The 20,556-nt window shown below is 42.3% G+C and overlaps 1 pseudogene; it reads right to left on the bottom strand.

Moving 5' to 3' along the window:
* LOC106592546 (band 4.1-like protein 3) overlaps positions 1–20,556 on the bottom strand; it is a 137,475-nt pseudogene that overhangs the window by 17,599 nt on the left and 99,320 nt on the right.

Here is a 20,556-nt window from a genome sequence, read left to right as displayed (position 1 = left end):
CTGTCTCCGCACCACGTGCTCTCACCACTGGTGTCCCCCAGGGCTCTGTTCTAGGCCCTCTCCTATTCTCGCTATACACCAAGTCACTTGGCTCTGTCATATCCTCATATGGTCTCTCCTATCATTGCTATGCAGACGACACACAATTAATCTTCTCCTTTCCCCCTTCTGATAACCAGGTGGCGAATCGCATCTCTGCATGTCTGGCAGACATATCAGTGTGGATGACGGATCACCACCTCAAGCTGAACCTCGGCAAGACGGAGCTGCTCTTCCTCCCGGGGAAGGACTGCCCGTTCCATGATCTCGCCATCACGGTTGACAACTCCATTGTGTCCTCCTCCCAGAGTGCTAAGAACCTTGGCGTGACCCTGGACAACACCCTGTCGTTCTCCACTAACATCAAGGCGGTGACCCGATCCTGTAGGTTCATGCTCTACAACATTCGCAGAGTACGACCCTGCCTCACACAGGAAGCGGCGCAGGTCCTAATCCAGGCACTTGTCATCTCCAGTCTGGATTACTGCAACTCGCTGTTGGCTGGGCTCCCTGCCTGTGCCATTAAACCCCTACAACTCATCCAGAACGCCGCAGCCCGTCTGGTGTTCAAACTTCCCAAGTTCTCTCACGTCACCCCGCTCCTCCGCTCTTTCCACTGGCTTCCAGTTGAAGCTCGCATCCGCTACAAGACCATGGTGCTTGCCTACGGAGCTGTGAGGGGAACGGCACCTCCGTACCTTTAGGCTCTGATCAGGCCCTACACCCAAACAAGGGCACTGCGTTCATCCACCTCTGGCCTGCTCGCCTTCCTACCTCTGAGGAAGCACAGTTCCCGCTCAGCCCAGTCAAAACTGTTCGCTGCTCTGGCACCCCAATGGTGGAACAAGCTCCCTCACGACGCCAGGACAGCGGAGTCAATCACCACCTTCCGGAGACACCTGAAACCCCACCTCTTTAAGGAATACCTGGGATAGGATAAAGTAATCCTTCTAACCCCCCCCCCAAAAAAAAGATATAGATGTACTATTGTAAAGTGGTTGTTCCACTGGATATCATAAGGTGAATGCACCAATTTGTAAGTCGCTCTGGATAAGAGCGTTTGCTAAATGATGTAAATGTAAATGTAATGTCATTATCATACTTAGTATAGAACCACCATGTCATTATCATTAGTAGACTTAGTATAGAACCACCATGTCATTATCATTAGTAGACTTAGTATAGAACCACCATGTCATTATCATTAGTAGACTTAGTATAGAACCACCATGTCATTATCATTAGTAGACTTAGTATAGAACCAACATGACATTATCATTATCATACTTAGTATATAACCACCATGTCATTATCATTATCATACTTAGTATAGAACCACCATGTCATTATCATTAGTAGACTTAGTATATAACCACCATGTCATTATCATTAGTAGACTTAGTACAGAACCACCATGTCATTATCATACTTAGTACAGAACCACCATGTCATTATCATACTTAGTATAGAACCACCATGTCATTATCATTAGTAGACTTAGTATAGAACCACCATGTCATTATCATTAGTAGACTTAGTATAGAACCAACATGTCATTATCATTATCATACTTAGTATATAACCACCATGTCATTATCATACTGAGTATAGAACCACCATGTCATTATCATTAGTAGACTTAGTATAGAACCACCATGTCATTATCATTAGTAGACTTAGTATAGAACCACCATGTCAATATCATACTTAGTATAGAACCACCATGTCATTATCATTAGTAGACTTAGTATATAACCACCATGAAGCTGTAGGCCTTAGAGCACATCCTGTTTAGTCTTAATACTGGAACTCACTTAGGCCTATATTTCAATACTTCTATAGCCTGCTGTATCAATCAATCGTTAATTTGTTTATGTCATTGGTACACCTGTATTTGGGGAGTTTCTCCCATTCTTCTCTGCAGATCCTCTCAAGCTCTATCAGGTTGTATGGGGTGCATTGCTGCACAGCTATTTTCAGGTCTCTCCAGAGATGTTTGATCGGGTTCAAGTCTGGGCTGTGGCTGGGCCACTCAAGGACATTCAGAGACTTGTCTCGAAGCCACTCCTGCGTTGTCTTGGCTGTGTGCTTAAAGTCGTTGTCCTGTTGGAAGGTGAACCTTCGTCCCAGTTTGAGGTCCTGAGCGCTCTGGAGCAGGTTTTCATCAAGGATCTCTCTGTACTTTGCTCCGTTCATCTTTCCCTCGATCCTGACTAGTCTCCCAGTCCCTGCCGCTGAAGAACATCCCCACAGCATGATACTGCCACCACCATGCTTCATCGCAGGGATGGTGCCAGGTTTCCTCCAGATGTGACACTTGGCATTCAGACCAAAGAGTTCAATCTTGGTTTCATCAGACCAGATAATCTTGTTTCTCATGGTCTGAAAATCCTTTAGGTGCCTTTTTGGCAAACTCCAAGTGGGCTGTCATGTGCCTTTTACTGAGGAGTGACTTCCGTCTGGCCACTCTACCGTAAAGGCTGATTGGTGGAGTGCTGCTGAGATGGTTATCCTTCTGGAAGGTTCTCCCATCTCCAAGAGGAGCTCTGTCAGAGTGACCATCAGGTTCTTGGTCATCTCCCTGACCAAGGCCCTTCTTCCCCGATTGTTCAGTTTGGCCGGACGGCCAGTTCTAGGAAGAGTCTTGGTGGTTGTAAACTTCTTTCATTTAAAAATGATGGAGGCCACTGTGTTCTTGGGGATCATCAATGCTGCAGAAATGTTTTGGTACCCTTCCCCAGACCTGTGGCTTGACACAATCCTGTCTCTGAGCTCTACGGACAATTCCTTCGACCTTATGGCTTGGTTTTTGCTGTGACATGTACTGTCAACTGTGGGACCTTATATAGACAGGTGTGTGCCTTTCCAAATCATGTCCGATCGATTTAATTTACCACAGGTGGATTCCAATCAAGTTGTAGATTTCGAGTCTCATAGCAAAGGGTCTGAATACTTATGTAAATAAGGTATTTCAGTTTTATATTTGTAATACATTTGCAACAATTTCTAAAAACCTGTTTTCACTTTGTCATTATGGGTGCAGATTTTTTTAATTTATTGAATCCATTTTAGATTAAGGCTGTACATAACAAAATGTGGAACAAGTCAAAAGGGTGTGAATACTTTCCGAAAGGCACTGTAGATGATTTGATCAAAACACATAGGATGTGTCCATATATGAAAATAAATGTTTAAAAATGTAGACCAATTGATTGATCGAAAGAACAAACAACTCTCGTTCGCCAAATGTTTTATTTTTTTAGTCGGGGACCCTAATCAGCTGGCATCCCATTGTGGGTGTTAAGTATGTTACAGTTTTTCTCAATTGTTTACACACAAATACTGGTACTTGAGACACAATGACCACAACATGTAACTCATGCACCAACCCCCTGAACCAATTCTGCTAAACTACAAGCACAATTCCTGCTTTACACTCAAATTGCAGTTCTAAAACACACTTTTTTCAAAACACTACACACAATTCTTTGCATTTGGCACAATTTTTATGCAGAAAATCTCTTGTTTTCACAATGAACACACTGCCATTCAAATATGCACACTGACTCATCACATGGGCAAACACCCGTCACACAGTTTTACAATTAGCAATCAGAGCTTTAGCATAAAAGGGCAACAGGTGAGCTCTTCTGTTTTGGAGCAATGGATGCCAACATTGGAAACAGAGGCAGAGCCAGAGGAGTGAGAGTAAGAGGAGGAGGAGGAGGACAAGGACGAGGACGAGGACGAGGAAGGCCAAGGACCGTAATCTCTGATGAGATCCGAGCCACTTTGGTTGATCATGTGGTCAACCATGGTCTAACAATGAGGGAGGCTGGGCAAAGAGTACAGCCAAATTTGAGCAGGTACACTGTAGCATCCATCATCCAGACATTCCGAAATGAGAATAGGTAAGAAATCTACTCTCACTAGAAAATTGCAGTACTGCATATCAATACAGTACTCAATGAGTACAGTAGTACAGTATTGCCTGTGGACTGTTCTGTAGGACTGTAAAAATAAAGTATGTTTCAAGTATTTGGGAAATGTATTCCTACTTTGTATTTACAGTATTTTACTATTTGTTTGTCAGAACTGAAAGATTACCAACACAAGGTGGTCAGGAACGTGTTCTGTCTCCTGAACAGGAAACTGAAATCATGAACATGGTCCTAGAATATAACACCATAATATTACGGCAAATACAAAGAAAAATAATAGAAAACAATGAGATATTTCAAAATAATGATAGGGTAAGCTTATCAACACTGGACCGTGTCTTGCACAGAAATAATCTCAGGACGAAGCAGGTCTACAGAGTGCCATTTGAACGCAATTCAGAAAGAGTCAAAGAATTGCGATATAACTATGTGCAAGTGAGTCCTATACAATCCCACAATTGATGCATACTCTCAACACTGTATAAATTATACACATTTCAGTATTGTAATCATAATGATTGTGCTTCACAATAGTGACCACTCCATGTCTATTTCTGATATTGTCATGTGTGTTTCAGAGAGTCCTTGAGCTAGAGGTGGCTGCAGTGGAGCACCAGTTCATCTTCATTGATGAGGTTGGATTCAACCTCACAAAAAGACGAAAGAGGGGAAGGAATATCATCGGCCAGCGTGCCATTGTTCAAGTCCCTGGCCAGCGTGGAGGGAACATCACAATGTGTGCAGCGATTACCCACCACGGCATCATCCATCACCATGCTACCCTTGGCCCCTACAACACCGCCCATCTGATCACATTCCTGGACACCCTACACAACACACTCATTCCACCAGATCAGGTAGATGGCCCAGAGCAGCTCAGGTACGTTGTCATTTGGGACAACGTAAGTTTCCACAGGGCTGCTCTGGTTCGTAACTGGTTCACTGCCCACCCACGCTTTTTAGTTGTTTAATCTCCCTCCATATTCTCCATTCCTCAATCCTATTGAGGATTTTTTTTTTCTGCCTGGAGATGGAAAGTGTATGACCGAAATCCACAAACGCGTATTCCTCTTCTCCAAGCTATGGAAGACACGTGGAGATATACCAGCTGATGCTTTTCATGGCTGGAATCGCCATGCTAGGCCATATTTCCCCCGCTGCTTGGCCAGGGAAAACATTGCTTGTGATGTGGATGAGGTGCTGTGGCCAGACCGCAACAGAAGAGAGGATGCAGCATAGTTTATTTTAATTACATTTTTTTATTTTCTTACTGTAACTGTACATTAAATTCTTCTGTTTTGTATGTAGACCACTGTATGTGCAACTTTGTGTTGGTTGGGAATGGGATGTACATTGTTTTTGTGGGAAAAATAAAATATATTTGTTACCATGTATTTGTGTGTTCTGAGTATAAAAACAATATTCTCAAATATTTTACAACACACTTATGTACGTACTGTCTGTAGTAATGGCAACACTGAACCAATAAAAGGCCTAAGTCATTATGATGAATGGAGAAGAAGTGTTTTCCATTCATCATAGTGTTTTACATTGAGCACATCAGTGTTCAACTGGTTTTCATAAATGTCTATTCATATGATGGTTTGTGTGTGTCATTTGAAAACAAAATACCATTTTGATAAGAAATAACATTGTTTTGAATGTAAAGTTTCATTTTGCTGGAGAATTGAGGGGTTTTGCCCATTGTGTGTGTGTTTTTTGATTTGTGTGTAGAGTTCTGAGAATATGAGGCATGCTTTCAGAAAATGTGTGTAAACAATCGAGAAAAACTGTAAGCACATGGCATTGACATTACCGAGTCAGCAAGGTGATGACATCACTACCGAGTCAGCAAGGTGATGACATCATTACCGAGTCAGCAAGGTGATGACATCATTACCGAGTCAGCAAGGTGATGACATCATTACCGAGTCAGCAAGGTGATGACATCATTACTGAGTCAGCAAGGTGATGACATCATTACTGAGTCAGCAAGGTGACGTGTAGGTGTGTGTGTGTGTGTGTGTAGGTGTGTGTGTGTGTGTGTGTGTGTGTGTGTGTGTGTGTGTAGGTGTGTGTAGGTGTGTGTGTAGGTGTGTGTAGGTGTGTGTGTTACGGATACAGGTATCCTGTGTGTGTATTTCTTTTCTCTCCTTCTCCCCTTACAGGTGGCAGTCATCACTCCCCAATCAGAAGACACCTGCTCCTTTTCCATTACCCAATCACATCCCTTTCCCTTTAAAACCCCAGTCAGTTGTTTTTTCTGGAGCTTGATCTCTCTGTGTTTCAATCTCTCTCTCCTTCAATCTCTCTCTCTCCCCCTCTCTCTTTGTAAGCTAGATCTCTCTTTTGTTTTGCACCTACATGTCACATTTGTCCGGTACCTGTGAGTTTGTTATAGTGTTTGACTGTTTGTTTGATGGTGGGAAAAGGGGGTACCAAGCCAAGTCGCCCATGGGCCTACATTACCTGTAGGAATACAGTGTCTAAATACACTAGTTAGAACTGGGCGGACCACCCACTGTATTTTTGGTTAGTTAGCAAGCTGTTATTGAAGTAGGCTAGTCTAGTTTAGGGGTGATTTTTGGATTTATTGTTTCTTTCCTTGTGTCCAGCTCAGCCCCTTTTCCCACACCCCATTATCGTGTTTAAGGAATAAACCTTTAGTGTTTGACGGTAAATTTAACTTGTCTGTTGTTATTAGTTCTCACTGTTCCTTTTCACTATTATGATTTGCATGAGTTATGTTACGGGTCTCGTTTCCATCCCCCCCTAGACTGCAGGGCCAAAGGGATTCGTAACAGTGTGTGTGTGTGTAGGTGTGTGTGTGTGCGTGTGTGTGTGTGTGTAGGTGTCTGTGTGTGTGTTTACCTTAGCGTGATGGAGATCTACTCCATACATAGAAAGTTTCTTGACATTTTCCAGGAAGTGCATCTCTGCTTCAGCTGGCGTCATCCCTCTGAAAACACAGACAGGGACACACACACATCAGGCATAGGATCACATGACCAGGGAAAGAACAGGAGATAAAATAAAGGGCCTTTTGAAAGGCCAACACAGTATTATAATAATAATAATAATTATTATTATATCTCAGTCATATTGGACATAGAATAAACTTTCAAATGATGCCCACCTGACTCTGATTGAGAATTATAATGGAATGTTTCTCGGATTGCGTAAACAACAACAGTAATCGTGTGACTGTGGGGATGCAGGGCTGTGTTACAAACAAAATAAAACTAAAATTGTGCTTTCTTCTGTCCTTAAACGGCAAAAGCTTGGAGGACTCAGATAAACACCTTATAGTTGATGGCTCTTTGCTGGAGTCACGAGTGCATTGAAATGAATTAGGAACTGTACAGTCTGTGAGGTGTAGGGCCACTTGAAGACACCAGTTACACCTCTCCGTTGTAATCGTTTTTGTCTTATGTTGCACCTACCCCAAAATGTCTATGAATATTCTTATCACATTACTGAATGTATCCAGAGAATTTTCTGATTTCTTTATCAACAAATGTGGCAAAAAAGTACAGTAAATGTAAAATGTACATAAAATCAACAGTGTTGATTGTTTGGTTCCGTCTTGTGTCAGGTGAACTGCTGTGTCAAATCAAATCAAACCAAATGTTATTAGTCACATGCGCCGAATACAACAGGTGTAGACCTTACAGCGAAATGCTTACTTACGAGCCTTTAACCAACAATGCAGTTTAAAATCCTTCTAACCCCCCCTTAAAAGATTTAGATGCACTATTGTAAAGTGGTTGTTCCACTGGATATTATAGGTGAATGCACCAATTTGTAAGTCGCTCTGGATAAGAGCGTCTGCTAAATGACCAAAATGTAAAATGTAAAATAAAATAATAAAAATATATATATATATATGAATAAGAATAACAAATAAAAAGTTAAAATAATTAAAGAGCAGTAGTAAAAAAACTATGTGAAGGCTATATACAGGGGGTACCGGTACAGAGTCAATGTGGAGACTATATACAGGGGGTACCGGTACAGAGTCAATGTGGAGGCTATATACAGGGTGTACCGGTACAGAGTCAATGTGGAGGCTATATACAGGGGGGTACCGGTACAGAGTCAATGTGGAGGCTATATACAGGGGGTACCGGTACAGAGTCAATGTGGAGGCTATATACAGGGGGTACCGGTACAGAGTCAATGTGGAGGCTATATACAGGGTACCGGTACAGAGTCAATGTGGAGGCTATATACAGGGGGTACCGGTACAGAGTCAATGTGGAGGTTATATACAGGGGGTACCGGTACAGAGTCAATGTGGAGGCTATATACAGGGGGTACCGGTACAGAGTCAATGTGGAGGCTATATACAGGGGGTACCGGTACAGAGTCAATGTGGAGGCTATATACAGGGGGTACCGGTACAGAGTCAATGTGGAGGCTATATACAGGGGGTACCGGTACAGAGTCAATGTGGAGGCTATATACAGGGTGTACCGGTACAGAGTCAATGTGGAGGCTATATACAGGGGGTACCGCTACAGAGTCAATGTGGAGGCTATATACAGGGTGTTACGGTACAGAGTCAATGTAGAGGCTATATACAGGGGGTACCGGTACAGAGTCAATGTGGAGGCTATATACAGGGTGTACCAGTACAGAGTCAATGTGGAGGCTATATACAGGGGGGTACCGGTACAGAGTCAATGTGGAGGCTATATACAGGGTGTTACGGTACAGAGTCAATGTAGAGGCTATATACAGGGGGTACCGGTACAGAGTCAATGTGGAGACTATATACAGGGGGTACCGGTACAGAGTCAATGTGGAGGATATATACAGGGGGTACCGCTACAGAGTCAATGTGGAGACTATATACAGGGGGTACCGGTACAGAGTCAATGTGGAGGCTATATACAGGGGGTACCGGTACAGAGTCAATGTGGAGGCTATATACAGGGTGTTACGGTACAGAGTCAATGTAGAGGCTATATACAGGGGGTACCGGTACAGAGTCAATGTGGAGACTATATACAGGGGGTACCGGTACAGAGTCAATGTGGAGGATATATACAGGGGGTACCGGTACAGAGTCAATGTGGAGACTATATACAGGGGGTACCGGTACAGAGTCAATGTGGAGGCTATATACAGGGGGTACCGGTACAGAGTCAATGTGGAGGCTATATACAGGGTGTACCAGTACAGAGTCAATGTGGAGGCTATATACAGGGGGGTACCGGTACAGAGTCAATGTGGAGGCTATATACAGGGTGTTACGGTACAGAGTCAATGTAGAGGCTATATACAGGGGGTACCGGTACAGAGTCAATGTGGAGACTATATACAGGGGGTACCGGTACAGAGTCAATGTGGAGGATATATACAGGGGGTACCGGTACAGAGTCAATGTGGAGACTATATACAGGGGGTACCGGTACAGAGTCAATGTGGAGGCTATATACAGGGGGTACCGGTACAGAGTCAATGTGGAGACTATATACAGGGGGTACCGGTACAGAGTCAATGTGGAGGCTATATACAGGGGGTACTGGTACAGAGTCAATGTGGAGGCTATATACAGGGGGTACCGGTACAGAGTCAATGTGTGGGGGCACCGGTTAGTCGAGGTAATTGAGGTAATATGTACATGTAGGTAGAGTTATTAAAGTGACTATGCATAGATAATAACAGAGAGTAGCAGCGGTGTAAAAGATGGGGGGTGGGGGGGGGGGTAATGCAAATAGTCTGGGTAGCCATTTGATTAGATATTCAGGAGTCTTATGGCTTGGGGGTAGAAGCTGTTTAGAAGCCTCTTGGACCTAGACTTGGCGCTCCGGTACTCCTTGCCGTGCGGTAGCAGAACAGTCTATGACTTGGGTGGCTGGAGTCTTTGACAATTCTTAGGGCCTTCCTCTGACACCGCCTGGTATAAAGGTCCTGGATGGCAGGAAGCTTGGCCCTAGTGATGAACTGAGCCGTACGCACTACCCTCTGTAGTGCCTTGCGGTCGGAGGCCGAGCAGTTGCCATACCAGGCAGTGATGCAACCAGTCAGGATGCTCTCGATGGTGCAGCTGTAGAACCTCTTGAGGATATGAGGACCCATGCCAAATATTTTCAGTCTCCTGAGGGGGAATAGGCTTTGTCGTGCCTTCTTCACGACTGTCTTGGTGTGTTTGGACCATGTTAGTTTGTTGGTGATGTGGACGCCAAGGATCTTGAAGCTCTCAACCTGCTCCACTACAGCCCCGTCGATGAGAATGTGATGCTCGGTCCTCTTTTTCCTGTAGTCCACAATCATCTCCTTTGTCTTGATCACGTTGAGGGAGAGGTTGTGGTCCTGGCACCACACGGCCAGATGCTCTGACCACCTCCCTGTAGGCCTCACCTTTGGTCTGATAATTTCTACATGATCTCCAAAGTGTTCTCTTTCAATTGCTACCATGGTAACGCATATGCTTTTTATAGTTCTTCGGGTTAGAAACATGATCCATATTGGCCAAAGGGTTAACATACAGCTGTGGTTTGCTTTATCCTTTGAATCCAGCATTTCAACACCTGAACAACAAGTACAGATAGCAGGCAGGCAGGCAGGCAGGCAGGCAGGCAGGCAGGCAGGCAGGCAGGCAGGCAGACAGACAGACAGACAGACAGACAGACAGACAGACAGACAGACAGACAGACAGACAGACAGACAGACAGACAGACAGACAGACAGACAGACAGACAGACAGACAGACAGACAGACAGACAGACAGACAGACATATCTACTGGGTGAAATACCACAGTGTGCCATCACAGCAGCAAGTTTTGTGACCTGTTGCCACAAGAAAAGGTCAACCAGTGAAGAACAAACACCATTGTAAATACAACCCATATTTATGCTTGTTTATTTTCCCTTTTGTACTTTAACCATTTGTACATCGTTACAACACTGTATATATACATAATATGACATTTGTAATGTCTTTATTCCTTTGGAACTTTTATGAGTATGATGTTTACTGTTAATTTTGTATTGTTTTAAAGACAGACAGACAGACAGACAGACAGACAGACAGACAGACAGACAGACAGACAGACAGACAGACAGACAGACAGACAGACAGACAGACAGACAGACAGACAGACAGACAGACAGACAGACAGACAGACATACTTGTAGTTCTTGTGTAGGTCCATGACCTTGTCCTCCAGTTCCTTGGTGTGGTTTGGAGCGAAGCGGAGCTCACTGTTGTACTCCGTGTCCTCGGGGTCGTAGTCCCCCAGCTCTGACTGGACCGTGTAGGAGCCCAGTATGGTGTGGGTGGCGAAGGAACATGGGAGACGACCAGACACCATGTCATCACGCAGCTGGAGACACAGGTAGTACCTAGAGAAAGAGAGAGAGAGAGAGAGAGAGAGAGAGAGAGAGAGAGAGCGGGAGAGAGCAAGAGAGAGAGATAGAGAGATAGAGGGAGAGAGCAAGAGAGAGAGATAGAGGGAGAGAGCAAGAGAGAGAGAGAGATAGAGGGAGAGAGCAAGAGAGAGAGAGAGAGAGAGATAGAGGGAGAGAGCAAGAGAGAGAGAGAGAGAGAGAGAGAGAGAGAGAGAGAGAGCAAGAGAGAGAGAGAGAGATCGAGAGAGCAAGAGAGAGAGGGAGAGAGCAAGAGAGAGAGAGAGAGAGAGATAGAGTGAGAGATGTAAGTGTTTTTCAGTTTTGTCCGAGTAAAAGAAACACACAAGGGACCAGGGGTGTTGACCATAGAGTCAGTCCATCCAGCTGACCTGCTGATGTCCTCAGAGAGCTGGGCAGGGTCTGGAGGGTAGAACTTGACGTTGAAGGCAAAGTTCCAAGGGCCAGCTGGGAAACAACAAGGTATTTCATTACATTACATCAGAATCAGAATCAGAATATGATAGAAACATCGAGCAAATTAACTTGTCTAAAAAGAGGTAAAGGCCCAGTGTATCTCCTACAAGGTGCTGGTTGAGGTAAAGGCCCTGTGTATCTCCTACAAGGTGCTGGTTGATTACATCAGAATCAGAATATGATAGAAACATCGAGCAAATTAACTTGTCTAAAAAGAGGTAAAGGCCCAGTGTATCTCCTACAAGGTGCTGGTTGAGGTAAAGGCCCTGTGTATCTCCTACAAGGTGCTGGTTGAGGTAAAGGCCCTGTGTATATCCTACAAGGTGCTGGGTGAGGTAAAGGCCCTGTGTATCTCCTACAAGGTGCTGGTTGAGGTAAAGGCCCTGTGTATCTCCTACAAGGTGCTGGTTGAGGTAAAGGCCCTGTGTATCTCCTACAAGGTGCTGGTTGAGGTAAAGGCCCTGTGTATATCCTACAAGGTGCTGGGTGAGGTAAAGGCCCTGTGTATCTCCTACAAGGTGCTGGTTGAGGTAAAGGCCCTGTGTATCTCCTACAAGGTGCTGGGTGAGGTAAAGGCCCTGTGTATCTCCTACAAGGTGCTGGTTGAGGTAAAGGCCCTGTGTATCTCCTACAAGGTGCTGGTTGCCTCTTAAAGTTTTTTTTTCTTCATGTGTTTCATCGTCCTGATCAATTAATTAGCTATTGAGGAAAAGAGAACTCAAAAGGAGAATCAAGAGGGTACCCCCCCTCTTGACATCTAGTTACTGAATCAACAGCATATAGACATCTAGGTAATGAATCAACAGTATATAGACATCTAGTTAATGAATCAACAGTAGAAAGACATCTAGTTAATGAATCAACAGCATATAGACATCTAGGTAATGAATCAACAGTATATAGACATCTAGTTAATGAATCAACAGTATATAGACATCTAGTTAATGAATCAACAGTAATGAATCAACAGTAGAAAGACATCTAGTTAATGAATCAACAGTAATCAATCAACAGCAATGAATCAACAGTATATAGACATCTAGTTAATGAATCAACAGTAATGAATCAACAGTATATAGACATCTAGTTAATGAATCAACAGTAATGAATCAACAGTATATAGACATCTAGTTAATGAATCAATAGCATAAAGACATCTAGTTAATGAATCAACAGTAATGAATAAACAGTATATAGACATCTAGTTAATTAATCAACAGTAATGAATCAACAGTATATAGACATCTAGTTAATGAATCAACAGTATATAGACATCTAGTTGATGAATCAACAGTAATGAATCAACAGTATATAGACATCTAGTTAATGAATCAACAGTGATGAATCAACAGTATATAGACATCTAGTTAATGATTCAACAGTATAGAATCAACAATATATAGACATCTAGTTGATGAATCAACAGTAATGAATCAACAGTGATGAATCAACAGGAGCATTAGATCAGTGTGCTTTTAACTCACTCCTTATCTGCTTCTTCAGTTCCTTGTTAGGATCCAGCCAGTTCTGGAGAAAGAGGCAATTAGCTGGTAATCAATTCATTACTAATATTATAGCATTAACCTCTGACTGCAGAGTGCTATTTAACAGTCTAAACACATCGGGGGGTCTCAAACTACGTTCCTGGAGAGGCTTTCTCTCTGACCCATCACTAACACAGCTAATCACGGCCCAGTCTAAACACATCAGGGGGTCTCAAACTACGTTCCTGGAGAGGCTTTCTCTCTGACCCATCACTAACACAGCTAATCACGGCCCAGTCTAAACACATCAGGGGGTCTCAAACTACGTTCCTGGAGAGGCTTTCTCTCTGACCCATCACTAACACAGCTAATCACGGCCCAGTCTAAACACATCAGGGGGTCTCAAACTACGTTCCTGGAGAGGCTTTCTCTCTGACCCATCACTAACACAGCTAATCACGGCCCAGTCTAAACACATCAGGGGGTCTCAAACTACATTCCTGGAGAGGCTTTCTCTCTGACCCATCACTAACACAGCTAATCACGGCCCAGTCTAAACACATCACGGGGTCTCAAACTACGTTCCTGGAGAGGCTTTCTCTCTGACCCATCACTAACACAGCTAATCACGGCCCAGTCTAAACACATCACGGGGTCTCAAACTACGTTCCTGGAGAGGCTTTCTCTCTGACCCATCACTAACACAGCTAATCATGGCCCAGTCTAAACAAGTCAAAAACGAAATATGAACTATTTCCCTCCGGGAAAAAAAATATCTCAATCAACATTGAAATGACTAAAACCAAATGGAAACTGCGTATAAATCATTTATAGTCTCTTCACTCTGTCCAGCTTGATAACAGTCATTTATAGTCTCTTCACTCTGTCCAGCTTGATAACAGTCATTTATAGTCTCTTCACTCTGTCCAGCTTGATAACAGTCTCTTCACTCTGTCCAGCTTGATAACAGTCATTTATAGTATCTTCACTGTGTCCAGCTTGATAACAGTCCTTTATAGTCTCTTCACTGTCCAGCTTGATAACAGTCATTTATAGTCTCTTCACTCTGTCCAGCTAGATAACAGTCATCTATAGTCTCTTCACTCTGTCCAGCTTGATAACAGTCATGTATAGTCTCTTCACTCTGTCCAGCTTGATAACAGTCTCTTCACTTTGTCCAGCTTGATAACAGTAATGTATAGTCTCTTCACTCTGTCCAGCTTGATAAGTCATTTATAGTCTCTTCACTCTGTCCAGCTTGATAACAGTCCTTTATAGTCTCTTCACTGTCCAGCTTGATAACAGTCATTTATAGGCTCTTCACTCTGTCCAGCTTGATAACAGTCATTTATAGTCTCTTCACTGTGTCCAGCTTGATAACAGTCTATTCACTCTGTCCAGCTTGATAACAGTAATGTATAGTCTCTTCACTCTGTCCAGCTTGATAAGTCATTCATAGTCTCTTCACTCTGTCCAGCTAGATAACAGTCAGCTATAGTCTCTTCACTCTGTCCAGCTTGATAACAGTCATTTATAGTCTCTTCACTGTGTCCAGCTTGATAACAGTCTCTTCACTCTGTCCAGCTTGATAACAGTCATTTATAGTCTCTTCACTGTCCAGCTTGATAACAGTCATGTATAGTCTCTTCACTGTCCAGCTTGATAACAGTCATGTATAGTCTCTTCACTCTGTCCAGCTAGATAACAGTCATTTATAGTCTCTTCACTGTCCAGCTTGATAACAGTCATGTATAGTCTCTTCACTCTGTCCAGCTTGATAACAGTCATTTATAGTCTCTTCACTCTGTCCAGCTAGATAACAGTCATTTATAGTCTCTTCACTGTCCAGCTTGATAACAGTCATGTATAGTCTCTTCACTCTGTCCAGCTTGATAACAGTCATTTATAGTCTCTTCACTGTCCAGCTTGATAAGAGATATTTATAGTCTCTTCACTCTGTCCAGCTTGATAACAGTCCTTAATAGTCTCTTCACTCTGTCCAGCTTGATAACAGTCATTTATAGTCTCTTCACTCTGTCCAGCTAGATAACAGTCATTTATAATCTCTTCACTCTGTCCAGCTAGATAACAGTCCTTTATAGTCTCTTCACTGTCCAGCTTGATAACAGTCATGTATAGTCTCTTCACTGTCCAGCTTGATAACAGTCATGTATAGTCTCTTCACTGTCCAGCTTCACAACAGTCATTTAAAGTCTCTTCAATGTGTCCAGCTTGATAACAGTCATTTATAGTCTCTTCACTGTCCAGCTTGATAACAGTCATTTATAGTCTCTTCACTGTCCAGCTTGATAACAGTCATTTATAGTCTCTTCACTGTCCAGCTTGATAACAGTCATGTATATAGTCTCTTCACTGTCCAGCTTGATAACAGTCATTTATAGTATCTTCACTGTGTCCAGCTTGATAACAGTCATGTATAGTCTCTTCACTCTGTCCAGCTTGATAACAGTCATTTATAGTCTCTTCACTGTCCAGCTTGATAAGAGGCATTTATAGTCTCTTCACTCTGTCCAGCTTGATAACAGTCATGTATAGTCTCTTCACTCTGTCCAGCTTGATAACAGTCATTTATAGTCTCTTCACTCTGTCCAGCTTGATAACAGTCATTTATAGTCTCTTCACTGTGTCCAGCTTGATAACAGTCATTTATAGTCTCTTCACTCTGTCCAGCTTGATAACAGTCATTTATAGTCTCTTCACTGTCCAGCTTGATAACAGTCATTTATAGTCTCTTCACTGTCCAGCTTGATAACAGTCATTTATAGTCTCTTCACTCTGTCCAGCTTGATAACAGTCATTTATAGTCTCTTCACTGTCCAGCTTGATAAGAGTCATTTATAGTCTCTTCACTCTGTCCAGCTTGATAACAGTCATTCATAGTCTCTTCACTCTGTCCAGCTTGATAACAGTCATTTATAGTCTCTTCACTGTGTCCAGCTTGATAACAGTCATTTATAGTCTCTTCACTCTGTCCAGCTAGATAACAGTCAGCTATAGTCTCTTCACTCTGTCCAGCTTGATAACAGTCATTTATAGTCTCTTCACTGTGTCCAGCTTGATAACAGTCTCTTCACTCTGTCCAGCTTGATAACAGTCATTTATAGTCTCTTCACTGTCCAGCTTGATAACAGTCATTTATAGTCTCTTCACTGTCCAGCTTGATAACAGTCATTTATAGTCTCTTCACTCTGTCCAGCTTGATAACAGTCATTTATAGTCTCTTCACTGTCCAGCTTGATAACAGTCATGTATAGTCTCTTCACTCTGTCCAGCTTGATAACAGTCATTTATAGTCTCTTCACTGTCCAGCTTGATAAGTCATTTATAGTCTCTTCACTCTGTCCAGCTTGATAACAGTCATGTATAGTCTCTTCACTCTGTCCAGCTTGATAACAGTCATTTATAGTCTCTTCACTGTCCAGCTTGATAAGAGGCATTTATAGTCTCTTCTCTCTGTCCAGCTTGATAACAGCCCTTAATAGTCTCTTCACTCTGTCCAGCTTGATAACAGTCATTTATAGTCTCTTCACTCTGTCCAGCTTGATAACAGTCATTTATAGTCTCTTCACTCTGTCCAGCTTGATAACAGTCATTTATAGTCTCTTCACTCTGTCCAGCTTGATAAGTCATGTATAGTCTCTTCACTCTGTCCAGCTTGATAACAGACATGTATAGTCTCTTCACTGTGTCCAGCTTGATAACAGTCATTTATAGTCTCTTCACTGTCCAGCTTGATAACAGTCATTTATAGTCTCTTCACTCTGTTCAGCTTGATAAGTCATGTATAGTCTCTTCACTCTGTCCAGCTTGATAACAGACATTTATAGTCTCTTCACTGTTTCCAGCTTGATAACAGTCATTTATAGTCTCTTCACTGTCCAGCTTGATAACAGTCATTTATAGTCTCTTCACTCTGTCCAGCTTGATAAGTCATTTATAGTCTCTTCACTCTGTCCAGCTTGATAACAGTCATGTATAGTCTCTTCACTCTGTCCAGCTTGATAACAGTCATTTATAGTCTCTTCACTGTCCAGCTTGATAACAGTCATGTATAGTCTCTTCACTCTGTCCAGCTTGATAACAGTCATTTATAGTCTCTTCACTGTCCAGCTTGATAAGAGTCATTTATAGTCTCTTCACTGTCCAGCTTGATAACAGTCATTTATAGTCTCTTCTCTCTGTCCAGCTTGATAACAGCCCTTAATAGTCTCTTCACTCTGTCCAGCTTGATAACAGTCATTTATAGTCTCTTCACTGTGTCCAGCTTGATAACAGTCATTTATAGTCTCTTCACTGTCCAGCTTGATAACAGTCATTTATAGTCTCTTCACTCTGTCCAGCTTGATAAGTCATGTATAGTCCCTTCACTCTGTCCAGCTTGATAACAGACATTTATAGTCTCTTCACTGTGTCCAGCTTGATAACAGTCATTTATAGTCTCTTCACTGTCCAGCTTGATAACAGTCATTTATAGTCTCTTCACTCTGTCCAGCTTGATAACAGTCATGTATAGTCTCTTCACTGTCCAGCTTGATTACAGTCATTTATAGTCTCTTCACTGTCCAGCTTGATAACAGTCATGTATAGTCTCTTCACTCTGTCCAGCTTGATAACAGTCATTTATAGTCTCTTCACTGTCCAGCTTGATAAGAGGCATTTATAGTCTCTTCACTCTGTCCAGCTTGATAACAGTCCTTCATAGTCTCTTCACTCTGTCCAGCTTGATAACAGTCATTTATAGTCTATTCACTGTGTCCAGCTTGATGACAGTCATTTATAGTCTCTTCACTCTGTCCAGCTAGATAACAGTCAGCTATAGTCTCTTCACTCTGTCCAGCTTGATAACAGTCATTTATAGTCTCTTCACTGTGTCCAGCTTGATAACAGTCTCTTCACTCTGTCCAGCTTGATAACAGTCATTTATAGTCTCTTCACTGTCCAGCTTGATAACAGTCATGTATAGTCTCTTCACTGTCCAGCTTGATAACAGTCATGTATAGTCTCTTCACTCTGTCCAGCTAGATAACAGTCATTTATAGTCTCTTCACTGTCCAGCTTGATAACAGTCATGTATAGTCTCTTCACTCTGTCCAGCTTGATAACAGTCATTTATAGTCTCTTCACTGTCCAGCTTGATAAGAGGCATTTATAGTCTCTTCTCTCTGTCCAGCTTGATAACAGTCATGTATAGTCTCTTCACTCTGTCCAGCTTGATAACAGTCATTTATAGTCTATTCACTGTCCAGCTTGATAAGAGGCATTTATAGTCTCTTCTCTCTGTCCAGCTTGATAACAGCCCTTAATAGTCTCTTCACTCTGTCCAGCTTGATAACAGTCATTTATAGTCTCTTCACTCTGTCCAGCTAGATAACAGTCATTTATAATCTCTTCACTCTGTCTAGCTAGATAACAGTCATTTATAGTCTCTTCACTCTGTCCAGCTTGATAAGTCATTTATAGTCTCTTCACTCTGTCCAGCTTGATAACAGTCATTTATAGTCTCTTCACTGTGTCCAGCTTGATAACAGTCATTTATAGTCTCTTCACTGTCCAGCTTGATAACAGTCATTTATAGTCTCTTCACTCTGTCCAGCTTGATAACAGTCATTTATAGTCTCTTCACTGTGTCCAGCTTGATAACAGTCATTTATAGTCTCTTCACTGTCCAGCTTGATAACAGTCATTTATAGTCTCTTCACTCTGTCCAGCTTGATAAGTCATTTATAGTCTCTTCACTCTGTCCAGCTTGATAACAGTCATGTATAGTCTCTTCACTCTGTCCAGCTTGATAACAGTCATTTATAGTCTCTTCACTGTCCAGCTTGATAACAGTCATGTATAGTCTCTTCACTCTGTCCAGCTTGATAACAGTCATTTATAGTCTCTTCACTGTCCAGCTTGATAAGAGGCATTTATAGTCTATTCACTGTCCAGCTTGATAAGAGGCATTTATAGTCTCTTCTCTCGGTCCAGCTTGATAACAGTCCTTAATAGTCTCTTCACTCTGTCCAGCTTGATAACAGTCATTTATAGTCTCTTCACTCTGTCCAGCTAGATAACAGTCATTTATAATCTCTTCACTCTGTCTAGCTAGATAACAGTCATTTATAGTCTCTTCACTCTGTTCAGCTTGATAAGTCATGTATAGTCTCTTCACTCTGTCCAGCTTGATAACAGACATTTATAGTCTCTTCACTGTGTCCAGCTTGATAACAGTCATTTATAGTCTCTTCACTGTCCAGCTTGATAACAGTCATTTATAGTCTCTTCACTCTGTCCAGCTTGATAACGTCATGTATAGTCTCTTCACTCTGTCCAGCTTGATAACAGTCATTTATAGTCTCTTCACTGTGTCCAGCTTGATAACAGTCATTTATAGTCTCTTCACTGTCCAGCTTGATAACAGTCATTTATAGTCTCTTCACTCTGTTCAGCTTGATAAGTCATGTATAGTCTCTTCACTCTGTCCAGCTTGATAACAGACATTTATAGTCTCTTCACTGTGTCCAGCTTGATAACAGTCATTTATAGTCTCTTCACTGTCCAGCTTGATAACAGTCATTTATAGTCTCTTCACTCTGTCCAGCTTGATAAGTCATTTATAGTCTCTTCACTCTGTCCAGCTTGATAACAGTCATGTATAGTCTCTTCACTCTGTCCAGCTTGATAACAGTCATTTATAGTCTCTTCACTGTCCAGCTTGATAAGAGTCATTTATAGTCTCTTCACTCTGTCCAGCTTGATAACAGTCATTTATAGTCTCTTCACTGTCCAGCTTGTTAAGAGTCATTTATAGTCTATTCACTGTCCAGCTTGATAAGAGGCATTTATAGTCTCTTCTCTCTGTCCAGCTTGATAACAGCCATTAATAGTCTCTTCACTCTGTCCAGCTTGATAACAGTCATTTATAGTCTCTTCACTCTGTCCAGCTAGATAACAGTCATTTATAATCTCTTCACTCTGTCTAGCTTGATAACAGTCATTTATAGTCTCTTCACTCTGTTCAGCTTGATAAGTCATGTATAGTCTCTTCACTCTGTCCAGCTTGATAACAGTCATTTATAGTCTCTTCACTGTGTCCAGCTTGATAACAGTCATTTATAGTCTCTTCACTGTCCAGCTTGATAACAGTCATTTATAGTCTCTTCACTCTGTCCAGCTTGATAAGTCATTTATAGTCTCTTCACTCTGTCCAGCTTGATAACAGTCATTTATAGTCTCTTCACTCTGTCCAGCT

The sequence above is a fragment of the Salmo salar genome, chromosome ssa14, assembly GCF_905237065.1.
Source record: "Salmo salar chromosome ssa14, Ssal_v3.1, whole genome shotgun sequence".
In the NCBI taxonomy this organism is placed as follows: Eukaryota; Metazoa; Chordata; class Actinopteri; order Salmoniformes; family Salmonidae; genus Salmo; species Salmo salar.
The sequence above is the reverse complement of the archived record's forward strand: the minus strand, read 5'-3'. Positions and strand labels throughout refer to the sequence as shown.